This window comes from Wasmannia auropunctata, unplaced genomic scaffold (assembly GCF_000956235.1).
Source record: "Wasmannia auropunctata unplaced genomic scaffold, wasmannia.A_1.0 LD334182.1, whole genome shotgun sequence".
NCBI lineage: Eukaryota > Metazoa > Arthropoda > Insecta > Hymenoptera > Formicidae > Wasmannia > Wasmannia auropunctata.
In genome coordinates this window covers 1-6,361 of record NW_012028708.1, presented here as the reverse complement: position 1 = coordinate 6,361, position 6,361 = coordinate 1, and positions in this window count along the sequence as shown.

The following is a 6,361-nucleotide window of genomic DNA, read 5'->3' as shown; positions in this document are numbered from 1 at the left end:
TAGCTATATTTGGCTTTTGATTTTTACTGCTTTTTCAGAAGATGGTTAGATGCTTGAGAACTGTCTTTCTATTAACGAGTAATGGTAAAATAAACGCGGGAAAGAGGAGAAATTTAAAGTGACATTATTTGCCCCCTTTTCCCTTACTATTCTTTCATGTAATCCCGAGTGCGGATGGAGTTTGTTTTATATGTACGTGCAAAGTCTAAAGCTTTTATACGCAGCACATGTTGTCACGAGTCGACTGCAGAAGCCGACTAATTTTTTTAACTTTTTTTTGCATGAAATTGTTACATGCGCATTGTGTTTTTGTCAATACTTTAATTACTTTAATTGTGGAAAAGGATTTATAATTTTGTGAAATCAATAAAAAAATCAATAAAAAGGATCTGAAAATAATCGCGTTTAATCGGTAAAACAGATTTATCTTCAGTATCGTCTTAAGATAATTCATAAGTAACAGATGAAGATTGCTACTACCTCTCCAGTTATCGACTCGTCCTTATTTTGTAGGTACAACGTTCAATGGTACCTAGCGCCATTCAACGTACAGAAACTGTTATTGTTCCTATTGCAAAGGGGTAGCAAAACTATCACCCTTACTTTTGGTTTACTGTTTACGTTGTCTCTAGAATTTTTTGCCACGGTAAAAAAAATTATTACGTGTCTTATATAATACTCGCGCGTGTTTTATCGATACATAACACGACATAAAATTTGTATATTTTTTATTCTAGCTAACGAAGGCATCGATATCCTACTTTACTGTTGTGCGTTCTATGCAATAGATCTTCTTTTCCTAATTCATGTACAATGTATAGCATTTATACGCTATAGTAGGTGAGTTTGTAAGGAAAGTAAAGTGTAAGTGAGTTTTATATTAAATCTATGTATATTAAAAAGACGTCAAATGTTTTTCTCTCATTTGTAGAAATTGGTTGTCATTTACACGAGGTTTATATGTATACGTGAAGAAAATAATATACAGGGTGTCCCGAAATTCGTGAATCAAAATATTATAGCAAGAAATTCTTCGAAAAATTAAGTAAAAAAGTTATTTGTAAATTTTTAATTTAAGCAGTAGTTTTTGAGATATAAATATAAGAGGTTAAAGTTAGCCAATTATATACATATTATGATTAAATGGAAACATGTCCGTGAGAGCATCGATAGTTTAGTGGTCGCGCACTTTACGCAAGTACTAATCTATAATTGGCTTAACTTAAATTTTTATATCTAAAAAACTATTGCTTAAAATAAAAATTTACAAATAACTTTTTTCGAAGACGCTGGCTATGATATTTTAATTTGCAAATTTCGGGACACCCTGTATACATATGTCATTAACAATCGTTACTTTGATTGTTATTATATTTTTTAGATAGTTAATGGTTACTTACTTCTTGATAACATTTCCCCCATATGTATTTTTTGCATTGAGGCAAATCCTACACATGATTACAAGGGGTGCACGATAGGTAAACATGTAATTACACGTACATCCGTGCGTGTTATGTACACGCAAGCACACACATGTTAAATAAGATACATAGGTACAGTATGTTTGTTTCGGCGAACTGTTTTTAAATAACAGTGTGTACAGGAAGTGTCACGCAATTGGGACGGTTTTTAACATCTGTTCCGTTGAAGATGGAAATGATATAGATTGAATGGTGCAATAATATATTTTTGACTTAATTTTTTCCATAGATGCAAGTCAGCACTGGAAAAATGCATTTACATTTTTTTGTAAAATATTTTTAATCATATTTTTTGCATAATAAATTTTTGTGAACATTCTAAAATGTTCAGAAGAAATACATGAAAGTATTAGGATAAGGTGCTCGAGAAAGAAATATTTTTACGAAATATTTTTTAACATTTTAGCATATTTTGATATGATATATAAAATATTTTGTAAACAAACAATTTTTTAATAACCGTATACCTTAATATTTTCATGCACAGAATAATCAAATAAATCTATTGCCAAATAAAGCACATAGTTACGCAGCATAATATTAGCCAAGATTAGCGCACAGTATAAGAACATTCTGCAATTTTTAATGTGCAGTTACATATTTTTTTTACACCAACTACGTATTTTCTTTGAATCAATTGATTTAATATGCAGTTACATATTTTTTTAAAACCAACAACGTATTTTCTTTGAATTAATTGATTCTCATTATTTCCACTTTCCTCGCATCCTCGCATCATTACACTTACAAAGGGAAAATTAGTCAATAGAAAAATAAACATTATACTACAATTTAATTTTTGCCTGAATCATTTTTTTCTATCTTCAACAGAACAATTGCATGACGAGCCCTGTATAGTATTGCATGTGTAAAGAGCTCGAAGAAATACATTTCCTTTAGTATTTTGTATTTTATTATACTTTTTTATATAGCCGATACGACAACGCACGTGAGGTAGATGAATTGATGTTACGCTTAAAGAAGAAATGCATCGCGCGGATGTACAAGATGGAGTGAAGGACATGATGCTGCCACGATGCGAAAGAACAACTGCGTTTACGCGAGCTTTAATCGGAAAGTAATGCGGAGAGGTTTTTTTTTACAGAAAATAAGCATCGGTTGAACTTTTCTCGGCGTCAAATCGATCGCTTAATTGTTTGTTTTTTCTTCCCCTGAACTAAAACATCAAACTGCGACTGTTCCGATCTCACGATGGCAATTTATCTATCACCTCATTACATTTGTGCTGAACTAAGTGATACAAAATTTATATCGAATAAAAAAAAATTCTAAGACACTTTATTGATTCGATTACAGGGAGGGGATACCGTTATTCTTCACCCGACTTTTTTCGCAGTCAAACACGACAGGTTGCTCGCAGAGTGATGTACTGCATTATGTCTCGGAATTTCAACTTGAATCGAATTTTTTTACTCTCGGTTGGCTTATGGCCGTATCAGCGTTCGAAATTAGCTAAATTTCAAATAATCTTTTGTTTTGGTATGCTTGTGAGCTGTGTCGTGTATCAAGTAGGTATCCATATTTCCAATCGTATCCATATAGTGTAGTAATTATTTACACTATATCATTTCTAAAAATGTAATTGTATTATATTTTCATTGATAATATATGAGTACAAGTAAATTACATTGAATACGTATATTATACTGTAATAATTAAAATTTGCTTGTTGCACCATATATTACGTATGTTAAAGCAATTAATTATGTCATATTTTTTATTTGACTTAATTGAATGAGGAAGTAGTTTCTCTAATGTCTAATGTTATTTAATAAAAATTATTAATTATAGTTTGCAATATTTGTTTCTGAAGATTGCACTGTCAATCTTGTCGTTAAGGTTTTCTCTGTCGCATTGTTTTTTTCTATGTACGTGATCGAATACATCGCTTTCCGAGGTAACAGACAAACTGTGAGTTAGTCTTTTAAACTTGTCTAACAAGTGTGTCTGATAAATTGTTTGTATACGCAAGCTTTTTTTATAAAATTTATAATCAGATCAGTGTTGAAAATTACTTTTAATATAATAGATAAAATGGTCATTGGAGCAGCTTCAGCATATCTGTAATGAGCTAAGAGACGAAAAAGAAGTTGATATCATGAAAAAGTACGGTGACAATGCGAGACGTTTAACGGGTATACTTATGTGTAAGAAAATATATATTGTCATCCCGTACAGCGAAATTGCTTATCAATAAAAGTTAAATCGTTAAATTAGCTTAGTTAACCACACGAGCATTTAATTCAGGAAGCATTCGTGTGTTATATTTCTAACTGCAAAATTTAATTCCATATAATACAATAAAAAGCAGAGGAAATATGGATAAATAAATAAATAAATATGTACAATAACGTTACACAATGGATATACAATAAAAATATATTCCTTCCCAATATGATATAAATATTCTATTCTAATTTTATCATATTAAAACTAGAAAGAAAAAGTTTGAAATAATAAAAAATTCGTACATTTTATAATCAGTGCTCTATTAATGCTCAGCAAAAAATGGTAAAAAACGGACAGTGAACTTCAAAATGATATTATTTACTTCTATAAATTTGGCACCTCCATCATTAAAAACAAGATGAGATGTGTGGTATAATTAAATGCTAATTTATTGCTTTTTCGCATTTACTGCTCTTTCTCGTGTATCCTATATATTTTTTGGAAATGAGGACGCTAGTGTAACGTAAAATCAGTAACTATATGTACAATATTAATTCTTTATAAATGGGAAGAAGCGAATCGAGATTAGAACTTAATAAATTAGCGACACATTAGCACTTATTAATTATATGTGAACTTGTTTTTAATGATGAACCAAACTCGTAGAGGTTTATTTTGGGAAAAATTAACAAGCAATGTTTTATATAATTACTATTTTAAATATCTTCAGTGTTTCACGTGGGCAACTTAACTGCTATTATTTCAATGATACTTGTACTGTATATTCTTGATATCCTGAACATAACTGGATCTGATCTAACAATAAGTGAAGTGATACGGAATACTATTCCTAAGCACTTCGCCGGCCGAGACAGTTATTTCTATCTAATTTTTCTACATTCGGCCATAGCCATGAGTTTAGGAGGGACGGTACTGGTAGGAACAGGAATGTTGATTATGGCATATGTACAACATATGTGTGGAATGTTCAAAATCGCCAGGTGAAGAAATATCTAAAATAAATATAGAAATTGTGATCGTATAAAGAATCTTCTTCCTTTTCATTTGAAACAAATTTACACAGACAAAAGAGTATTGACTATTGTAGCAAAATTATACACACACACACACACACACACACACAGAATCTGGAAGCGATTTAATATTAAATTAAATAAATAAAAAAAATTTTAAAGTAAATTATTTTATATTATAGCAAAATCTATTTTATTAAAATTAAAAAATCTTTTTGTTAAAATAAATAATTTCACCTTGACGTACAATCATCTATCTTCAGAAAATGCATTTTGTCGTAACTAAATATATTTCGAATGAGAATCAATTACTCAGTTTGGTTGGTGAAATAATTTACAAATAATTTAATTTTTAGCGAATTAATTTTTTTTCACAAGACTTTCTCATGAATAAAAGCACTGTGACTGTGATATTATAATATTCTGCGCGCGCACACACACATACACCCTCGATTTTCTTCATATAATCGTATATGAATATAGTATCAATACGAATAGAATTCCATTAATGAAATTCGTTACAGTTATCGTATTGAGAAGGCAATGATGGTAAATACTCTGAGAAATATTAACATAAAGAGTGAAACTATAATGTATACAGAACTAATTCATGCCGTAGATATTCATCGTAAAGCGGCCAAGTTAGTATTTATCTAATAACAATTATACAGAAAAAATATATAAAATAATATTCTCTTCTTCTTGAAGATTCACTTATTTTATCTTTTCTGGCTTTCAACAATCACGTTTTGCCCTAATAATAATTGCTGTAATCTCTTTGAGCCTGAATCTTTATGAGGTTAGTTTATCTGACATTGTTAGATATATTTTTCGATAAGTATAGTGCTTAGAAAATAACACATTACTTGTAACGCCGTTACCATTTTCGTTTACATTTATTTCGATCGTGTTTTTTTCTATCTGTAACAGTAACAGTAACGTCGTTACATTTTTACAGTAACGATAATGAAGTTGCCGTTACTTTTATCGTTACTTTAATTTCCTATCTTTCCTATTCACAATAGATCGCGCATGATTGGATAGAAATACTAATACTTCAATCCAGGGCGCTGGAAGACGTCATATGAGAAGGCACTGTAAATGTTTATTTTCTTATAATATATTTTTAATTTATTTTTTTTTAATATCTTGTATTCAGTATCTTTTAGGTTATTTAGGTTACATTTTGATAGAATTTTTCGATATTTCACTATCAGTATATTGAAAATCTATTATTCACTTTTCATATATGCTATAAATTTTTATTACTCACAGTGAAACGAATTTTGGAATGCACTCTTAATAATGTTTAAAAACAATAAATTTAATTTTCTATAAAAATAAATAAAGAAAAGCTCGCTCTATAATTCGTTTAGAGAGTTCCATGTTTTAATATTTAATATTAATTTTTAATATTTTTAATTTTTGAAAATGACATAAATTTCAAATTTAACCTTTAAACCACCACATCCCAAAAAATTACTAACACTAACCACAATGTCGATTTGACAGACCGCTATTATGCTCTCGCTAATTTTATAAGTTATGTATAATAAAAATGTATGTTTTCTGAATATTTGTAATGGGGAAAAAGAAACCTATGTTTTAATGTGAGGGTTAACAAAAACATCTCGTATACAATAGAAATAAAATATA